Raw genomic sequence first — 21,577 nt, forward strand, 5'->3', positions numbered from 1 at the left:
CTCATCCACCAACACCCCACAGTCCTTCTCCTCAGGGCTGCTCTCCATCCATCCTCTGCCCAGCCTGTGCTTGTGCTTGGTATTGCCCCAGCCCACACGCAGAACCTGGCACTTGGTGCTTCTTTCCTGTTTCCGTTAGATCTAGAGATGTGGGTGACTTTCCTTCTACGGAACGTGCAGCAAGAGCACTATGTCAAATCAAGGTTCTCGCTCTTTGAGTTTCAAAATTTTTTCACAGATTGGTACTTGCGTAACGGCTGCTTAGAAAAGAAATCTTTGCCCAGAGGAGCCTGCTGTGTGGCCCAGCTCCCAACGAGGTGTTCAGGCCTGCACATAACTTTTAATACCAAAGTGCAAACCACTTCTGTTTTGATGGAGTTCTGAGAGTTCCGATACCGTTCAGGTAACAGCATGAAATGTTGGCATGTGGCTGAACTCTGTTGATTCAATAGCTGGTAAATATTCCCTGGTCAGCCTTCCAAAAGTAATCTGCCCAGGGGGATGCAGGAGGCTTGGCAGCAAGTAAAGCAGGGCTTTGCAGGGTAGGGGGGTGGTTTCTTGTTGAACGTGTCCTCAGGGAGACTGACATGTTTGAAGCAAATGGGAGGCTGGTGGAACAGGTGCACACAGCCAGTGTGCATGTTGTAAATAGATGTTATGATTGCTAGCCTTAGGCTCTGTGTTAGCAATTACTATATCCAAATATAAAAACATTGGAAAATATCAGAGCTGCACAACAAAGGACAGCCCTGGGAAGCACAAAAGCCAGGAAACAAAACCAGTGCATTTACAGGAACCTTAACTCCGCATCTTCGTGTTACATGGTTTGCTGTTAGATGCTGGCAAAACAGAGTGTATTACTTCTGGAAGAACTAAATTCTGCAGCAGAGTAATAATGCGTGCTGCTTATCGTATGGAGCCTTTCCCTCTTTGTAGACAAGTCAGCTAAGAAGTTAATTGTATTTGTGATTGTTTTGCTAAAAACGGTCTGGCACTGGAGGCTGTCCCAGTGTGCCTCCCCAGCCGAGGGCAAAGCCGTGTCTTTTTGCTACTCTAACGTTGTTCCTTGCTTGATAATACCGCTGTAATGGTACCCAGTCATTTACAAGCGGAGCTGCAACCCTTTGCAGCCTGGGGTCAGATGAGAAGATGCCGACAAGTGATGTTACAAGGTGGGACAAGTGCTTGCCCCTGTGTCTCTCTCACTTTCATGCACTCTTCAGCCTTTGCCCTCAAGATTGAAGTCTTTTGGCCAGGAGGCTCCGTGAGGGCCATGGCTGCTTCTGGAGTGTCTTGTGCTGCATGAAAGGGGAAGAAATGAAAAGCCCTACACTCAGTTCCTCCTCCTCCTCGCTCATAGTTCAGGAGAGAGTGGAGAACCCAGCTGGAGTGTGTGCATTCCTGTAGGGGACTCTGTAAGCGTAAGACTGGTAGACTTCATAGCTTTGGAGAGCAACTCTGAATTCATTGGGTCACAGATCTATACAACATGACACCAAAGGTACCACGTGATCAGTTTTCTATACAAAGTATAATTTAGCTGCTAGGCAAAGCAGAAGTTCAGGTCTCCATCTCTGGGTCCTCAGTGGAGATGTACAGCAGAGATGCAGGAGCCTCCAGGCACAATAGTGAATTGTGTAAAACAAAGCCAAGGATGCAATTAACTATTTAGCTGACTGCAGAGGCAGACGGGCATTGTATGCCAGCCGCTCCTCGTTATTACTCTCTGCCTACACAGCCACCTTAAGGCCTTGGGACTATGTTAGCGAGAGCTCCTCAGAGACACTCCGCATCACCTTGCCTTGTTCATGCTGCAGGGCTGTCAGGGCAGCAGCGGGAAACCAGTGGGCATTGCTCCAGCACCACGGCCGCTCAGTCTCGGGCTCTTCAGATCATGCCAGAGTGGGCCAGGAGTTTAGTTGAGACTTGAGAAATTAAAGCACTTGTAGATGTGCCTCTCAGCTGGGAACCTTTAGGTGACAGCTGTGTAAACCCTCTCTTGGCTTTTTCTTGTTTCAAGCTAAGCTGTTTGACTTTGCATTGTGGATAAGCACTTTGGCCAGAAAGTAACAGAGAGGTTACTTGATGCTTTCTGGATGATTGTTATGGGCTAAATGGCATGTACTGATGGTATCAGATGCACTGTAGCCTTGTGCTCCAAACGAATCTGGGAGTAAAAGCTCAACTGATGAACTACAAATGCACCGCATACTCTGGCTTTGGGTTCTTGAGTCATTAAAAGTAAACTGAGGCTCTCTAAAGAATAATTTTGTCCAAATACGTTAAAACACTATGGCACCTTCTGCCATTCCAGTTTCAAGAAAGGAGCTTTTTCCTTTCCTTCTCCTCCTCCTCCTCCGCCTCCTCCTCCTCCTTCTCTGCCGTGCGCGGCGGGCGAGAGGTGTGGGCATCTCGTCTGCTGGGCAAGCTCAGTCGGCAGCCTCTGCACTGCGAGGTCCAGCCAACTTGGGCGAATCGCCGGAGCCCCGGCGCGGCAAAGTCCCTTCAGTCCCTTCTGGCCACCCTGTCCGGACTGCGCGGCCGGGCTGAGGAGGGGGGTGGTGGCATCAGCGAGGGGGGCTGCTGCCCCGTCTCTCCCTCCCTCCCTCCCTCCCTCCAGCTCCCAGGCAGGACAAGCAAGCCAGCACCAGCGGGAAGCGCACGCACCATCATGTCAAAAAAAAAGAAAAATTGACTCCGAGTGCGGGGTGTTCCAAGAAAAGTGGACTTCTGATTATTTTTTCACAGAGTACAAAGAAAGAGCTGTTTGTCTGATATGCCAGAATTCAGTGTCTGCGTTCAAGGAATACAATTTGCATCGTCACTACGAAACTCAACGTAAAGATAAATATGATTCTTTGGTCGGACAAGTGAGAAAAGATAAAATATTAAGACTGAAACATGGATTGACAACTCAGCAAAATACTTTTGTGAAGCAAAAGCAGTTCAATATATCATCACTTTGAGCAAGCGATCAAGTTGCCAATCTCATAGCTTGCACTGGCAGAGCATTCATAGGGGGAGAATTTGTTATGTGTTTTGGTAAAGCATTTAGAAGAAGAATTAAATTATTTAAAGTAACCCTGGTACTGAATTGGAAATTATAATTAAAAAACATACCTGCACTGTGGCAAAATACGTAGATACACTATTCATGGTGGGTGGTTTGTTTTTTTTAATGATCTACACAAGTGAGTAAGTGCTTCGTATGTGAAACTATTAGGAGTCATCTGAAAATAGTGAAGAAAAATAAAATATTGTGGAGGCAATACTGAGGCAAAACTCATCACTCGGATGCCTGGAAAAGGCAAGAGCACGCCTGCAGTTCCAGGCAGTGAGGCTGTAAAGAGGCTGTGTAAGGACACTGGTGATGACTAATACGTTGTCCTCTCTAGATGCAGACTTGTGTGGTTTGCAGCAAAACAAAGTAGCATGTCAGCACAGGATACAGATGCATTTCCACAAGTCATGACAAAACGAGCTGGTTTGCCTTTACAATTCATTTATCAAAGCCGCGGGGGTCCCGGTCCCGGGGTCCCAGTCCTGGTCCCGGTCCAAGCCCCGTGGTTCCTGGTCCCGGCCCGGTCCGAGCCGCAAGGGTCATTATCCCGGGGTTCCTGGTCCGAGCCCGGGGGTCCCTGTCCCGCTCCCAGTCCCGAGCCGCAGGGGTCCCGGTCCTGGGGGGCCCGGTCTTGGTCATCCAAATCCCGAGCCATGGGCGTCCCGGTCCCAGTTCCAGTCCCGAGCCGTGGGGGTCCTGGTCCTGGTCCCGACCTCAGAGGTCCTCGTCCCAGTCGTGGTCCTGAGCTGCGGGGGTGCCGGTCCCGGCGGTCCCGGCGGTCCCGGTCCCTGTCCCAGTCCGAGCCGCAGGGGTCCCGGTCCCCAGGTCTTGGTCTTGGTGCGAGACACAGAGGGTCCTGGTCCCCGGGGGTCCTAGTCCTGGTCCCTGATTCGAGCTGTGGGGGTCCCGGTTCTGGCCGTCCCAGTCCTGGTCCCTGTTTGAGCCACGGGGGTCCCAGTCTCGGTCCCTGATCCGAGCCGTGGGGGTCCTGGCCCGGGGATCCCGCTCCCGGTCCCGAGCTGCGGGTGTCCCAGCCCCAGAGGGCTTAGAACTGGTCCCGGTCTGAGCTGCGGGGGTCCCGTCCCGAGGGTCCCGGTGCCGGTCCCTAGCCGCGGGGGTCAAGGTCCCGGGGGTGGCGGTCCTGGTCTCGAACCGCTAGGGTCCTGGTCCCCGGGGTCCCGGTCCCGAGCTGCAGGGGTCCGGGGCCCAGTTCGGTCCTGAGCTGCCGGGGTCACGGATCCCAGTGGTCCAGGTCCCAGTCCTGAGCTGTGAGAATCCCAGTCCCCATCCCGTCTGAGCCGCGGGGGTCCCAGTCCTGGGGGTCCAGGTCCCGGTCTCGGTCCCCAGCCGTGGGGCTCCCAGTCCCAGTCCCTGCTCCGAGCCGCAGGGGTCCGGTCCCGGGGTCTTGGCCCCAGTCTCGGTCCGAGCCATGGGGATAACTGTCCCTGTCCCAGTCCTGAGCTGCGGGGGTCTCGGTCCCGGGAGTCCCAGTCCCGGTCCCTGGTCCGAGCCGTGGGGTTTCCGGTCCCGGGAGTCTCGGTCCCTGTCCCAGTCCCTAGCCGTGAGCATCACGGTCCAGGGGGTCCCGGTCCAGGTCTCGAGTCGCAGGTGTCCCGGTCCCGAGCTGCGGGAGTCCCGGTCCCCGGGGTCCCGGTCTGTCTGAGCTGCAGCAACTAGCGAACTAGTTGTCCGATACAACAATTGAAGGGAAAGTCTCGCGCTTCCCCTGTTCCAGCCTGGTAGTCCTGCTACTTCTTTTGTGTGGTGAGCATAAGGACCGTTCAGCTGACGGGAATTGACTGAAATAAGGACTGGTTGAGCTGACCAAATAGTGAGTTTCCCCTAGAAAAAGACCATTCCTATAGTCATACAGCAAACACCCTAAAAATCATTCTTCTTGTTTAAGTTGTATAAGAAAAAAAAAAAAAAAAAAATATTTAAAGAACTGTATAGATCTGCGCTGGAAAACCCAGGACATCTACTAACAGGTAGTACAGTAGAACTCCTTCTTACTGATCAAAACAATCCATCCAAGACACAAGCTGAGGAAAAACTTCTGCTGTTTTTGACTCGGTTACTGTACTCTGTCAGCAGCGCATTGCTGGAGACAGAAGAGAAGAATTAGGGTCTTCTGGAAGAATACAGTGTCCAAAAGAAATGCAAACCCAGCATCACTAAATTTGTACCCCAATCTAGAACGTTAACTGTTTCCTAAGCAGCATCAAAACAGGTTTGCAAATGCATGAAATTTATAACTATTGCATGTATTGTTGTGATGACGCAATGAAAATAAAAGGCATACCCAGTGACTAATGTTCACTCTGATTGAATACTTATTCCCATTGAATTTTAAACTCACTGGGTGAAAAACTTGCTCAACAACTTTTTTTTTTTCCTGGAAAGGATCCCTTTAGCAAGTGTTGTGACCACTTCTTAAATGGTTTTCAGTTCATCGGTCCCCCTAAAGAATTCTCCAGTTAAGCTCATTCTATTATGCACGTGTGAAATATTTTTTTCTTATTAGCCTGAGGTTTTCTTTTAACCTGAACGTAGATAGCTTAAATTGATATCACCTAGGCTCTTTGATATTTATGATACTCTTTTCCAATAGCCACGATGTTTTGTTTGCCTCTCAGATGGGAAAAGTGTGTGCTTGTAGAATGGTAGTGCATTTTTGTCCGTGGGGCACAAAAACAAGGGCTTATTGGAACCCTGCAGTTATGGGTCTGAACGTTAAAGCTTGATCTAAAAAAAAAAAAAAAAAAAAAAAAAAAAAGAGTTAATAGAATAGTGATTTGAATTTAAAAAAAAAGCGAAAAGGGGGTGGGGGGGAGACACGGACACGACAGACACCAGAATACAGTAATATTATCCAGAAATCCTGCGTCTTTGCATCTCACGTACATTCTCATTGTTTCTTCACTCCTTTCCTGTTTGCATAGGTGAAATGGACCAGCACTTCATCGGGCAAGTTGTTTCTCTTCCCTTCCTCCTGAAGGGGAGGCAACTCCCTGGTACTCTTGGACTTCTTTGTTTCAGCAATACCTTGATGGAGCAGATAGAGATAAGGAGCATTAGATGCAGGAGCTGGAGCAGTATCAGAAAACTGAAGCCTATAAAGTCTTTAGCAGGAAAGCACAGGACAGACAAAAAGGCAAATCACACAGACAAGGTATTGAATGGGACAAAAAGATGGGCCTGGAACAACACAAGATTCCCAGCTGGTTGTGCAGACTGACGCTCGTTTACAGCCTTTGATGTAAAGGCTTGTTAAAACGTGGATGCTCATTTCAGGGAGCTCATCTGTGGGTGTGAAATAGAACATTTTTCTTCCGGCAAATCCTAGTTTCATAAATAGGACATACAGCAACCTACACCAGAAATAATAATTGTCATTATTTTGTCACAGCAGTGACCAAACCATTGTTAATTGTTCTCCATTGTTCTGGTATTGCTTGTTAAAGAAAATGTGTTTTGAATTCAGAAATTTAAAGTGCTAAAGCAGCTAAAGTGGCAGAACCAGGCCCTGTCCCTAGTGTAGCCCTAATCCAAGCCTGGTTTAACACCCAGTCCAGTTGATCAGTGGGAGAACAGAGAAACAACAGATGATCAACTGTGCACAAAGGTGCTCGCAGAAACACAGGTGTTTTGAGAAAAAAAATCAGTATATGTGAATAGGAATTGCTTGTTCAAAGACTAAGTGTGCTTGAAGGAGCGTGTGAGTTAAAGCAGGCAGAAAGATCACGATCCGAGGAGGAGCTTGGAACCGAGGCAGAGACTGGAAGCAAATAGATGAATCAACAGGGACAGGGTCAGGTGATGGATTTGCAGAACGGACAAGACCAAAGGAAACTTCTAAAAACCTTGGGCATTGACAAAATAATGATTTGATAAGTGTGTATAAGCTGTGCTGTATCCCTTTGCTCTCTGCCACTCTCTGGGGCGGTGGCCCAGCTCTGAGTGGCGATTAAAGCAAACCTAGTGGTACCCACGTCTGTGTAAATTTCTCCCGTAACACTATATGTGAAGCATATGATGAAGTGCTGGTAATCCACCGGTGTTGTGACTGTTGACTGATGTCCCATGTTAGAATAAATACATGTACAATGGCTAACAGGCCTCACATGCATGAAGAACATGAGAACGGTGGTGCTGGGTCAATGGGTCTGTGCTTTTCTCTAGTGCTCTCCTTGCTACCACCTCGCACTCAGCTGGCATGTTCACGGGCACAGCCAGGACCAGCCCAGCCTCTTGTTTTCCAGGGAGCCGATCACCACACAAATGGGGAACAGACAGTAGACAAGACGTAGTTCTTCATCTTCTTTCCATTGTTTTGCTAGAGAACCTAAAGTTTGATATACCTTATTTTGTTCATATTTACATTGGCACTTCAGTGGGTCCAGACTAAATGGCAACTCTCTACCTGACTGCTGCAAAAATTGGTTTGAGCCCTCGGTTAGTAACCAGCCGTTGGTTAACTTTGTCTTTGAAATACAGCAACCTATGGTGGAATAGGAAACTGAGACAGTTAGGGACATCGGTTGTATTTACTCGAAGGAGGTGGAAAATTTTCTAGGGAAATTTTTTAATAGCGTTAGCATAAAAATCCTGTACGTGGCACATGAGCGACTGCTCTAGGCAAATGGCTTTTTAGAATTAGAAGCCATCCCTGCCTTAAGTGACACATTTAGAAAAATGTGTCACTATGTGAATAATAAGCTCACACAGCAAAGCTGCAGCTACCTGATAGCACAGTATTTTTCCTGGTTTGGAGGATTTTTTTATTCATCTAAAACTTTCCAACGGTCGTCACTGCTAGTTTACTCCCTGTATGACAAATGACAATATGTATGACAAATAAGTAGTAAATGAAGGTGTTTTCATACAATGGAACAATCTGCGTGCTTGCATATTTTTAACAGCTGTTGCAAAGAGGTACTTGAAACCCTGAAGAGCTTTTGCTTTTTATACTACTGAAAACCATGCTACACAGCTTTTTGCAAATTTCCAGTTTGGAGAATTGCCGAGTAATTGTTCATTTGTTTCCATGAAAGAAAAAAACCCCAACACATCTTCCTTTAGAGGCAATATTTTGCTGCAGATTTTAGATCTATCTTTTCTATTTCATCTACCTCTTCTCCAGCTCAGAAAGGTCTACTTCTTTAGAAATTCTTTTCATTTGATATGTCAGAACATCTCTGTGTATTAGTGAAAAAGGAACTGGACCTGCCCTTTGTCTCACTAAATTCTCATTTTCATAATACATGCAGTTTTCCTTTACTTATTAAAGAAAATTACCAAATCCCATAGAGCTGCCTGGGATCATGGATCAATCTGAATATGCGTGGCCCAGCATTACTTTTTGCAACTGATCTAAAATTCTGTGCCAAATTCTATCATAACCCAGGAATGGAAATAATAGGGATGACGTACTTTGCATATCTTCTCTGCAGGTTGTTATGACCCACTGCAAGTAAATAAGAAAAAATACAGGTAGTGGACATTTCTAAATAAACCTCTGACATCTGAAGAAGTCATTTTAATATCAGATTTATTCTCACCATACTTTCTGCATGGAAGACCAGAAGAATCTATGCTTTTAATACAATTTGTGCAGGAAAGCATTGGCAAACACACTAGAGTACTTGTAATGTTTGTTCCTACATCAAACATGCCGAGGTGAGGCTTAAAAGCCCACCAGTGAATTCACATCTGCCGCAGTGCTGTTAGTAAAAGCTGTAATTATCCGTATTTTTTTGAGAATGCTTAAAATGAAAACACAACCTAACTCTCAGTTATACAACAGTGTAGCACAGCAAAGACGTTATCATCTAATTTTTTCATCATAAGATGTGGGTGCATAACCAGGAAGAACACTAACAGTTATTTCTCAGTAAACCTTTACAGCATAAAACCATTTAGTGGGGCAGTGCAAATCAGAACATACTCTGACTTTAACATGAAAGAACACTTCTGCTGTATAGGTAGACAAAAAAATAGACTTAGTGGGATATTTTCATTCTCACAGTGCTGTTTCCTCTCCTGCTGTTGTCAGTAACCTAGCTACCCAGTGATTTTTGTGGGACGTTAGGGTTAGCATAGATGTTAGGTTAGCTTTAGATGCTTTACATATTAGAGATGCATTCCTCGTGATTCTGCTCCACGCACAAGAAAAAGCCCGGTTTGCCTTTGCCTGGAGTGGGACTCAGTATGTTTTCAGACAGTTTTCTGCAAGGATACAAACACTGCCCCACTATCGCTCACAATGCTCCGGCCACAGTCCTAGCACAGATCACCATTCCCCCTGGCCCCACAGTGTATCGATACATTGATGGCATCCTCAGCGGGGCAGAAGGGCCAGAAAGCATTACAGGTGCAATGAAAACCGTTTGGGCAACACTAATCAAGTTGGGACTGGAAGTCCCAGAGTCAAAGTGCCAAGGGCCAGCACGAGAAGTTAAATTCCAAGGAGTCTGGTGGGTTGCAGGAGCTGCCTCTCTTCCACCAGAGTCACTGGAAAAGAAAGAATCTGGGCACAATCCATCCAGTACGCTGGAACTACAACAAGTTCAAGGGACTGTGAAGTCCTGGCGTAACCATAGTCCTGCCTTTTCTGTCATCGCTCGTCCCTGGTAGAATTTGTTATAAAAGGGAAAATCATGGCAGCGGACATCTCATCAGCTCTGTGGTACCGTCAAGTTCCCCTTCCTGCAGGAGCATAACAGAGCCTGGCCGCGGGGTCTCCACTCCGCTCCAGCCCCCGTTACTCCTGTCAGCACGTGCTGAGGTTGCAGGCTGCGTTGCTTAGGGAGCCGTGGCAACACACATTTAGGATGGTGAATGCCGGCCATCCTGAAAGCGACAGCTGTCTTTTACCCTAAAAAGCTTCCTGTAATACTATGCTTCTCTGAGGTCCCAGTTTTCTCGAATTGCCCCCACCCCAAAGCAATTTCCCCACAGGGTCCCTAAGCAAGGCAGCAGAGGAGCGGCTCTCTCAAACTCCCTCCCAGCCCTGCCCTGGCTGAAAGAAGGCAGAAAGAAGCCTTCAAATGAGGAAAGTTCTGGCTGCAAGAGAATACAAGCTGACCAGGTCTTGGGATCCACTGACATCAACAGAAATTTAGGTGAAAACTCCCCCTTGACATGAAACTCAACTCCCAAACTGAAAAACAGTTGTGATGGGAAACTATGGTGTGGGTGGGAAATCAGCACTGAGGGCAGGAAAGCATCAGCAGGATGGGAAACCATTGAGATGGGAAGTTGTTCTGTCATGAAAAGTCAAACTGTCACAACGCTGGCTGACCCAGGTGCTGGCGGAATGATCGCCATGGAGATGGAACCCCAGAACACTGTTTGCCCCAACAAACGCCACGCTGGCCAACTGCCACGGCATAGAGCAGCACGCTCCTCGTGGTGCTCCTGCCCTCCGGGTAACCCCCAACCAGCTGTGCCGGCCAGCATCTCACCCCATCACCCCCCTTCACTTCTGCCAACAGAGAGGTTCCCCCTCCAGCTGCCGACGACATCAGAGGTGCCCGGCACAAGCTTCACCACCCTGACCATGCCGCCACTGGTCACTGCTGGTGTGCTGCCCTCTGTCCCGGGGCTGCTGATCACCATTCGGCCTTCCCAGCTCCACACTGTCACCCACCAGCCCGCCCAGGCAACCTGGCAGGGGGTGCAGGGGCCCCTGGGGGACTCGGGGCAGGTTGTGCAGCTGCCACACGTGCTGCAGCTCCCCAGCGCTGTGCGGCTGCCCCCTCTGCCTGCTCCTTGTCCCCCTGCCTATGGCCAGGGACAGCAAGTGGTGATGGGGACACTTGTGCCCCACCAGCCAGTGGGGCTGGGACCATGGGACGTGGGCCAGGGGCAGCCCCTCTACCCTACGGGCTGCACATCCCTGCCCATGCTGGGCCCCTGCCACCCCAACACCCTGCGGCTCAGCACTGCGTGCAGGTCCCCCCTGTGCTCAGCACCCATCCTGGCAGCGCCCAGAAGCTGTTGGAGGCCTTTAACAACGACGTGGTGGCCAGTGAGGATGGCATCCCTGCTGCCACCCCCTGCCAGCCCGCCCGGGATATGCTCTCTGGCAGAAGCAGGACCAAGCACCAAGGTGAGGTCTGCAGGGTGGCAGAGCCCATAGGGGGTGACCTGCACCAAGGAAGGCTTGCATCACCCTGGGGGTGGCTTGGCTTCGTTTGCTTTTTCAGAAGTGGTGACCACCCTGGCAAGCCCGGAGAACCTCCTGGACCTGCCCGAGCTGGGGCCAGATGCCTTCAACGAGGCCTCTCCTGAGCTGGCAGAGGACAATCTGCAGTTTCAGGATGAGCATTCGGCCACCATGGACAGCAGTGACCTGCTCACCTGGCTCTACAGCATCCTGGAGCTCCCTGAAGTTTTCAGCGGCTCCTGCTTGACCACCCTCCTCAACAAGCTCCCGGAGCTCTCAGAGTACGTGGCAAAGGGTGGCTGCTCTAAGGAGCAATCGCTGGTGGCAGGGCTGGGGGACAGCAAGGACACTGACTGTGGTGTCCCTGATGTCCCTGTCTTGACCACCACCCTCAACAGGATCCCTGACCTCTTGGAGTGCATGATGGAGGGCGACTGTCCCAAGGACCAAGTGGTGGCTGCAATGCAGGAGGACACCAACCCCTCCTGGCAGAGGGTGGCAACATCCCCCTTGCTGGACACCAAAGGCAAGCAGGGTGGGCTGGCAGCGGTCTTCCCCACCCGGCTGCCAGAGAGTCCCATGGAGCCCTCTCAGGAGGGTCCTATGGACACTTCAGAGGAGAGCCCCTTGAAGGGATGCCCAGAGGGTCCCCACCAGGGTCTCCCAGAGAGTCCTCAGCAGATCCTGCTGAAGAGACCCCTGGCCAGCCCCCCGACTGCATCATCCGCCCTGCATGGCCAAACTGGTAGAGGAGGTGCTGCGGAGGCAGCCCCGGGTCATTTTGACCCGCTTGCCACCACCACCGGGCATCTCCTCCTGCCGGGTGTGCCCAGATCAGGCAAGGCTGCTGGCAAACAGGCCAAGCGCCCCACATTGGCTGACACCCTCAGGATGCCAGAGACGTCCCCACAGGGCAGCATGCCACCCAAGAAGAGGAAGAAGATGGTGGTGTGCCCGGTGGCAAAAAGCTCCAAAACCCTCTGGGAGGGGAAGCCACACAGGGATGCCACGGCGGTGGGCTGTAGCGGGGAGCAGGGGGGCAGCAGCAAGCAGAGGGCATCCAATAGCGACTATGTGCCCACCAAGCGAGCCAGAACCCTGAGGAACACCAGGAGACAAAGTGCTCCACACTGCCCCAGTCACCGTTGATATATTGATAAAGAAGGTGTGGAGCTGGAGCACAGATCCCTCTGACGTGTGACCTGCACCCACCCACTGCAACCCCAGCCCTCTACCAGATCTGTCTTTCTTCATTCATGAAAGGCTTGATGTTCCTTGCACAGTGCCTCTGCCTGCGGTCATTCACGCAGCGGGAGATGAGGGTTAATGCAGCCCCTGCCACATGCAGAGATCTGACCCTCCACCTTCCCCTCTGTCGAGCTGACACCTCCACCAAGCTGACCCACTCTCTAGAGTATTTACAAATGGAGGGACTCTCATCAAGGGAGGCAGCCTTGGCAGGGGTGATAAAGACCAGGTAGTGAAAAGAGCACCGTTATCTAAGTTGCGCAGGAAGAAGACTTCCAATGAGGAAAGTTCTGGCTGCAAGAGAACACAAGCTGATCAGGTCTTGGGATCCACTGACACCAACAGAAAATGAGTTTAAAATAGTACAAAGATAATTGTGGTAGTGGGAGATAGTGACCTCTAACTGAAATAGTTCTGCCCCAAAGAGGCCAAAATCCCGCTTGGGGAGCAGGCGTAGTCCGTAAAACACTTCAGCAGTGCTACTGAGGATGCGTACGCGTTTGCATTAGAAGCGAGAAACCAGTCACCAAATCTGCGTATGACACATGACCATGCAACGTGTGGCGCTCTGAGAAAGGCCCCGAACCCCTTCTCAGTGTTCCAATTGGACCAAAAAACTTTGCACGCACTTTTTAATCGCTGCCCCCAAAGTGATTTCCCCACAGGGTCAGTAAGCAAGGGGGTGGCGGAGTGGCTCTCTCAGACCCCCTGCCAGCCCTGCCCTGGGTGCCGGTGCCTTCGGCCCTGCCCCAGCAGACGTTGCTGTGCTGATGGAGGGGCTCCCTCCCTCTCCACTGCATTTGCAAAGGGAATGGCTGGCTCACCCTTTGCTGCCCACGCAGCCAGCCCTCACCTTTAGCTGCTGTCATTCCCAGGGGCGCCGGCTCTCTCCCAGCACCCTCACACCTTCTCCCTGCAACACCGCGAGAGAAGCGTTCGCCAGGCACACGGGTGCCGGCACTGCCCTGCGCAGCTGGGCACCCCAGAGTGGCACTGCCTGACTGCCTCCCTCACCAAGCACCTCCACCTCCACAGTCTCAAGCTCCATCCCTTTAGACGGAAAGGGGGTCACTTTACTGAGAAGTAACCGTCCCTCATGAGGAACAGTCTCTTCAGGAAGCAAAATACTTTAATAGCACCTAGAAACAAAGCCGGGGCATTTGGGGGGCCACCTCATCACTACTCCAAACAATGTGACCTTCGTGGAGAAAAACTGAAGAGCTAGACAGTTTCCAGAGGACAGCAAAACCTGACCTGCTGAGAGCTCAGGACAGTGCACCTCATGTTCTTCTTCACGCCTGGTGCACATTTGACAAGCTGCGAGATGATGGTAATTTACTTCCTTCAGAGAGGACAGCAAGACACTGTTGCCAAGTCAGCTTAGGTTTTTTGTTTTTTTTCTGGTTGGCCAAGCAAAGAAACAGAGGCAGTTTCGAAGTGCGCAGAAGCACAGCTGCAGACATAATTCCTGCTGTCACGCAGGCAGCAGGAGTGAACTTCATCCCTTTGGGTCCTTTTGAGAACACCAAGCACCCAGATGGTGCTGAAGGATGTTTTTTTACATAGGGGACCCTCGGAGAGAATCAGACATGTCCAGTTTTATTCCCTGGGAAAATGCCCTGACACTGCCCTGCCCCTCAGGTGGCATAGGACAATTAAACGTATTAGTAAGCATGGGCTGATTCCTGGCCCACCATGATTCGAACAGCAGCCCACAAATCCCTCAACTAGTTTTGTTCTGCCTGTACTTACGACAGTTACATTGCTCTATGTTGTGGGGGAAAGCAGATCACACAGCTTGCCCCTTTGATGCGCAGGGCTGTGTTTCAAAGGACTACGACAAGCCCAGAAGAGCACAGCACAGTACGGCTTACGAATCAAGTCAATATTGCATCACAAACCATAATGCATGTGTCTGTCCGAGAAAACGGGGTTTATGTAGGCACGTGGGAAGTGGGTCTCCTGCTCAAAACCCAGCAAATCCTGTTTCGAAAAGTTCATATACTGAAACGATAAGGCAACATACTTCTGGATTTCTCTCTAAATCCCCACGGAGATGTAATTCCCTCACTGCCATCTGAAATGGTACAGCTTGAGGCACTTTTCATGTAAAGCCAAGAAAGCTCAACTCAGAAGGCAAAGATCCTTCTTAAGGGAACGGATCATCTGTAACTACAAGACACCTTCCCTCCCACTGAAACATAGCAACAGAGTTAAAAGCAGGTTTTAAATTCCAAGTGGAAACACTCAAAGTTTGAAAAGTACAGGACATTCTCTTCCTAGCACAAAATAATCAACTTTTTCCCACTTCTCTGCAAACCTTAACCCCAGTGCTTTGTATTTTTCTCGCTACAGCACAGAAAGCCAGTACCCACAGTTGCACAAGGACTTCCACTGCCAGTGTGCAAAGCATTGAGGAGTCTGGGCTCAGTCTTGGCAGTACACGAGTGATCCACCTCAAATGCACTGCACAGCCTGCATCTGGAGTATCACAGGTCAATAGCTAATCACTGCTTTTCCTCCCAGTGACAATAAAAACAGCAAAAAATAAAATCTCCTTACTTCCACGGCTCTTCTTTACAGGCTAGAGGTTTATGGAAGCGATGACCCATTTCACCCAACATACAAGACACCTTTTGAACAATTTTCAGAGCTGTCCAAAACCCCCCAGATCTTATACAACAATCAGTCCAAAGAAAGTACAGAGGTCTCTGCGCTACTGGACACATGCAGGAACACTGGTGTTTACTGGACACCTTTGTAAAGGGAAAAGGCATTACACCAGCGTACCAGACCCTTGCCCAAAAGACTTTTCAAACCACCTGTTTGTTGACGCAGTCACTGCACTTCAACCCTTCCACCCATGACAACATCCTCTCAGGGGGCAGACTTGCCTGCTCTTGATCACAGAATCAGTCAGCAGAGTTCAGATTGAACCAAGCTAAAAACCGGGCCCAATCTCTACGTTCATGCTTGGGGTACACGGCTCCTATCACAGGGCACACACGGCGGTCCCACCTGAGTTATGTATCTGAAGTTGCATTTCCCATGGGTCAAATATTCCTCTTCAGATCTGCCTTGAAACTGAGGGCTCATGGTCAGCGAGAGAAGAGAGTTCCTTGCCTCCTGTGCAGTCAGGTCACGTTCCCCTGCTAAAAGCAGCCTGCTCAGGCCTCCCATTTGTGTACAATCTGTTAAAAGAATAAAACCAAGTCTGAAGGTTATTCATTTGCTTCCTTAAACATCCTACCACTTGCAGCATCCAGCCCGCAGAAGACGACTTCTGACATAGCAACTTCTCCAAGCAACCTGCTATAAAAGGCAGGTCAACAGAATCACCAACAGCCAGGTCTGTACCCTCAGAGAGAGACTTTCAAAGCGCTTTGGAGGATTGCACTGGATCTGTGTGCTTTAGACCCCACTGCATGGATTTACTATTTCACTGGCAAAGGTTTTATGTACCACATGTGAACATCTTCAAAACACCTACTGTGATGATCTCATGCATAAACAGACACAATGATTCTCTAATATCACACAGGAAGAACTCAATGGATGCTCCTACCAAGGCAGTGGCTCCCTTCTGTAGCCACTGAACAAGCAAAAGGATGGATCAGAATGACATTATCAAGCTCTGAAGCAAAATTTCTGTCTCCCTTTAGCTGTAATTTAGAGCTTCATTGAGTGCTGAAGAGTGTCAGCCTGACAGCTCTGAAGCGTGAAGCGCTTGATCCTCTGTGCCAGAACCGCACCGGCACTGGCCACACAAGCTGCCTGCGTACTCACAGGGTCAGGGTCAGGGTCCGGGTCCGGGTCAGGGTCTTTACTGCCCTGCCACCGTAACATAGAAGTGAGGAAAGTAAAATGGAGATAGAAGTGTTCTTTCTCCACATAGTTGATGCTGGCAGCTTCTTGCCTCCAGCATTCCTGCACCTCAGGAGCTTGGGAAATGACAACAAATGTGAAACTTCCTGATAATAATTTGCCTGACACACCACAGTGTAGCACTTTCGTATGCCCACACCACACTTCTGGCTCCCAGCTGCTCTCCTGTGCTTCCCTGTAGCTATCTGGGAGGCACCTTTTCCATCTCCTCAGATCTGGCCAGCTGAAGAACACCCAACTCATGGCTCTAACATTCTTCCCCTTCCTCTCAACATCTTCCTGGTGGTCTCAGCTTTCTGCCCTCCAGATTAGGGGTCTATCATAACAGGACAAGGATAGCACTGTTGGTTTTTTTTTTTTTTTCTGTAAGGAAGCCAAATACTTAGAACTCTTTATTAAAATATAAAAATTAAGAGGAAGGGAAAAGCCAAAATGACAGCCAAGTGGAAGTTTCATTTGGTGCTCAAACTACCTGAATACTTATGCTGCAGCTGCAGCTGAGAGCTGGCCCTTAGATGGCTGATCAGGATAAAGCCCCAAATCCTGCCACTAAGGTTTCAAATTACAAAAAAACATCATCTAAGGGAAGGCAAAATGGATAAACACAAACATTGCCGTATGTTTACAGGACCTTCACAGCACAATGGTTCTCTTATGGCACTGAGAACTTAGCAGTAGGAAGAATTACAAAGGTCAAGTGCTATTTATAAGCAATGTACCCTTAAATCAACACTAGTGACAGAAGAGCCAAGCACTTGACTTGCAGAACGGCAGATGATTCGTGACTTTCTCCACAGCTTCTACTACTGATGAAGCTTACAACCACCTCACCATTTGGGAACGACATCCGTTGCTAGTGTTGCTCTGGGTGGAAACTCAGCAGGTTGGCATGTTCATTCCTTCAGAGCCAGAAGGAATTTGTCATTACAGGAATTCTCATGCCACTGAACTGGCAGCAAGGTACACAAGCCTCTTAATCCCTTTTTATACTTTTACACTTGTGCCATAAAACCATTCCCCACTCTCCATCTCGCCACCTCTCCAAGCAGAAAAGTCCCATCTGCCACACACTTGTCACAAACTACACAGGATAATGACACAGGTTTCAAATACATCAGAAAGTATCAAATCAGAAACTTTAAAACATAAAAGAAAATTAAAAAAAGGTGGCAGTGGGACATTATTTTCTACCTTGACTGTTAGGTTCACAAGCTGCTAGTAGTTAACATTAATGGCTCACTATTTCACGGTCATGATGGCAACAGTTCTGCAATGGGTGGATACCAGCGAGAGAATTCCTGCCTTGCACGAGTTCAGGTGCTCCACCTATACCTCTTCACAGATTTGAACTTTTTTTTATTTTTTTATTTAAATACTTATCAGGGTAGGATCTGCCTACCAAGACCAGATTTTAAGTGAAATTACATTATGCTCCTCTTGATTTAAATACAGCAAGATAGCTCCACTGCTACATTCAGCCACAAGAACGTAAACACCTCCAGCTTCATAGACACCCATACAATTTTTTTGTAAGGAACAAATGACTAAACATGGAACAACACTATGAGAAAGCAAAAGAATGCACACAATCAGCATTTCCCTATTTGGACCAAAAAAAGAAAATCTCTAACAGCAGATAGGTCTAAATTAAAAAACAGCCACATCCAGATCCCAAATGGGGGAGGGGTTATTGTATGCCACAGACCTGGACTTGACTGTTGAAGGAAATCACGCACTAAGGAAAATTTGAGTGGTTCTGCAGAAGTTTAACTAGAGCCTTGGCAACTTCACTTGGGACATGAAAGGTACGTGCGCTATAGTATCACCCACAATAAAGGAAACTAGCTCGTAGTTTGAGTTCAACACCACATCCGCAAACAAAATGAGGCTGCTACATTTGAGGAACACTGATGGAAACCTCACCTGCCATCCCAAAGTTATGCTACGGCATTTCTTCCCTTTCTGCCATTTTCCTCAGCCTTGGTACATCTTTTGCAGAATCTGAAGCAAGGGCTTCTTCCTGTTTCTAACAGTGAATGTCTGGGTATCGCATGTTGGTTTCTTGTGCGGCGCCAATAAGACCCAACACTTGCCTTCATAAATGCATCCGTACACTAGGGAAGAAAAGGAAAATTACCAGTCTCGACATTGTACTGCCCACAGGGCAACAGAGCGCCCCACTCGTAAGCGGATTTAAGACAGTAAATAACCCTCAAATATCTTGATAAACAAGCACAGTTTAATCACGTCCTTTTAAACTGACCACCCACACAATCTAACAAGAAGACACATTAAGGGAAGCAGAGCTGTAGTTAAAAAAGTGGGGCTTCTCTTTCCTCTCCTGAGGGTTTACCACCAAGAGCAGGCTCAAATTCTGAACCTGCAAACTGCTCCCCCACGCTTCTATGCTTACTCTGGGAAAGAAAGACAGCTGTTTGAATTCTTTTGCAGGTACAGTCTTTCTTTACTTTTGAGTTGGAATGAAATGAAAAGCTGCCATCAGTCCCACTCATGGCACAGAGACACACCTATGTTCCATGCACATGCCTGCACAGAAACGCACACGGAGGAAAACCATCCCTTGGGTCTCAAATACAGAAACAGCACTGAAAACCTTGACTTCTGAGAGTCCCTGCAGCGTTCTCCCAGGTCAATACACAGCACGTTTGTGGCAGGATCACCACTGCATGCGCGTCACTTGCTTTCATTTCCATCTTCATCTCTAACCTGGCACTTGCCACCTCCAGACTGCAGCATGCATAAAAGCAATTCTGTTTACTAGAAGCACAGCACCATGTGAACCTTCTGCATGAAGTCCGGTATTTAAAGAAATTGCTATAAAGAATAAAAAACTGCCGGCACCGCAGACCCACATACACACTGTGTTTTCTGAACAGGGACGATATATGAAACCTGCAAACTAAGGACTGCAACGCCTCGCTCCTTGCCCCTCTTCTTTTGCCCTCAGGCTGGCGCAGGAGCTCCTTTCACCAGAGCAGGCACACCACAGACACAGTCTCACCGACGGGAAGGGTGGGGAGGGGATAAGGGCAGAGGGAGAAAGGAAAGACCCACAGAAGCAGCTTTGCCGCCCACTGCCAAAGTCACAGCCTGCTCATCCTGTCCCCTCGCCCTGTCTGTGCTGGTCTGTGCCTCTGTCCCCCTTCCCGCCCCTCCGCTCCTCTCCCTGTCCCTCTCTCCTGCTGCTGACCCTGCATCCCTCGGGCACCCCCCTGCCCCTCTGTCTCTGTCCCGCTCCAACCCTCTGCCTGCTCCTCCCCAGTCCCTGTCCTTTCTCCATCCCTGCCCAGCCCCTCCCGCTCCTCCTGCCCCTCTGGATGCCTCCTGTCCCTCTCCGGCCACCCCTCTGCCTTGACCCACCTCTCCCTGTCGCTCGGTGCCTCTCTCCCCCTCGTCCCTGCCCCACGGGGGCTCCAGGGCCTGGGCCTGTGCTCAAGCAGCCCAGGGCAGTGGCTGTGGGGCCTGCAGGGCCAGGGCTGGGGGTTGGTGTCTCCCCACAGGGCCCGACTGCAGGGCAGGGGCACCCCGGGGCCTTCTGGGAAGTGTGCCCCGGGGCATGCTGGGAGCTGTAGGCCCGGGGCCATCCCACAGCCATGTTGTTCCCAGGGCATGCTGGGAGCTGTAGGCCTGGTGCTGCTGGCAGCCATGTTGTTCTCAGGGCATGCTGGGAGCTGTAGGCCCGGGGCTGCCCCATGGCCAGGTTGTTCCCAGGGCATGCTGGGAGCTGTAGGCCTGGGGCTGCTGGCAGCCATGTTGTTCCCAGGGCATGCTGGGAGCTGTAGGCCCGGGCCCATCCCACAGCCAGGTTGTTCCCAGGGCATGCTGGGAGCTGTAGGCCCGGGGCCATCCCACAGCCAGGTTGTTCCCAGGGCATGCTGGGAGCTGTAGGCCCGGGGCTGCTGGCAGCCAGGTTGTTCCCAGGGCATGCTGGGAGCTGTAGGCCCGGGGCTGCTGGCAGCCAGGTTGTTCCCAGGGCATGCTGGGAGCTGTAGGCCCGGGGCCATCCCACAGCCAGGTTGTTCCCGGGGCATGCTGGGAGCTGTAGGCCTGGGGCTGCTGGCAGCCATGTTGTTCCCAGGGCATGCTGGGAGCTGTAGGCCCGGGGCTGCCCCATGGCCATGTTGTTCCCAGGGCATGCTGGGAGCTGTAGGCCCGGGGCTGCTGGCGGCCATGTTGTTCCCAGGGCATGCTGGGAGCTGCTGTTGCCCACCCTCAGCCTCCTGGCAGCCATGTTGTTCTGGGCAGGCACAGCCTGTGCTGGGGCTGTGTCCCAGCTGAGGGGGGCCTGTGGCCGGCCGTGGGGCAAGGGAGGCCCTTAGGCCAGCGCAGGGATGTCTGCTGCCTGCTGGCTGCCTGGGGGTGCGGTGGGGAGGCTCCAACCCCCCGGTGTGCCAGGCCCCTGGGGCAGCTGGAGTCAGGCCCGACCGGGGCAGCCCTGGGGGTGAGCCGAGAGCTAAGGAGGGAAAGAGGTGCCGGCAGGTGCCCTGGGCACAGGCACCAGGCACCCCGACTCGCAGAGCCCCCTGCAGCCGCCCCGGCGTTCGTAGTTCCTGCAGGAATAGGGCTAGCGTGTTTTGCTGCTGGCTCCGGCAGGGCCCTGGCTACACCTGCCCTGCTGAGGGACTGGCAATATGCAGCTGCCTGGGAGAGTCACCAGCTGGAGTATGAGTGCTCAAGCCTTGTTTCCCTTGCTGGAAAACACTCCATTTTTAAATACAGCCTCTCAGCGGTGAGATCCAGGCAGTCGGGATTGCTTCCATTAGGGAGCAGCCTGCTGACTCGAGGCTGCTGCCTTCAGCGGCAGAGCTGGGCGCTTCTCCTCGCTGATGGGATGAAGCTATAAAGAATCACTAGGAGAGGCTGCAACTAAAGCAATGATTAACTCAACCTATTGAATAAGCTCAGTAAGAGGTGGCAAGCTTTCTGAGGCACCTGGGCTATACCAATAGACAAGGGAAGTGGGTTAACGGTGTGTTGCCATCAAAACCATATAGCACAGAGAAGAAATGAAGTTCTGTAACAACAAGTAGAGTGCAGGTGCCCCAGGAAGGTTCAGCTGAAGTTCACCAAGTTGTTGACCACTAACGATCTCTAAAGACCCCAAGAAAGGCCCCCAGGATCAACGTGACATACCCAAGTGCCTTATGCATATGTAAATAATTTTGAGGAAGTAGGTAGTACAAAGTACATCT

The 21,577-nt window shown here is 50.4% G+C and overlaps 2 long non-coding RNA genes across 3 annotated transcripts in view; both read right to left on the bottom strand.

The window, feature by feature from the left end:
- Window positions 1-21,577, bottom strand: part of LOC308057551 — a 332,648-nt gene that overhangs the window by 33,669 nt on the left and 277,402 nt on the right. The gene's annotated exons all lie outside the window — the stretch shown is intronic.
- Window positions 2,111-19,887, bottom strand: LOC308057548. Of its 2 annotated transcripts, XR_013925327.1 has the most exons (4): window positions 19,746-19,887; window positions 18,288-18,478; window positions 15,498-15,670; window positions 2,111-6,106 (listed from the first exon to the last, which is right to left on the bottom strand). It is a non-coding gene; the product is annotated as an uncharacterized lncRNA (long non-coding RNA). The 2 variants fall into 2 exon arrangements; XR_013925328.1 differs by lacking the exon at window positions 19,746-19,887 and having other exon boundaries at window positions 18,288-18,587.

Source organism: Falco punctatus (genome assembly GCF_963210335.1).
Source record: "Falco punctatus genome assembly, contig: scaffold_22, whole genome shotgun sequence".
Lineage (NCBI taxonomy): Eukaryota > Metazoa > Chordata > Aves > Falconiformes > Falconidae > Falco > Falco punctatus.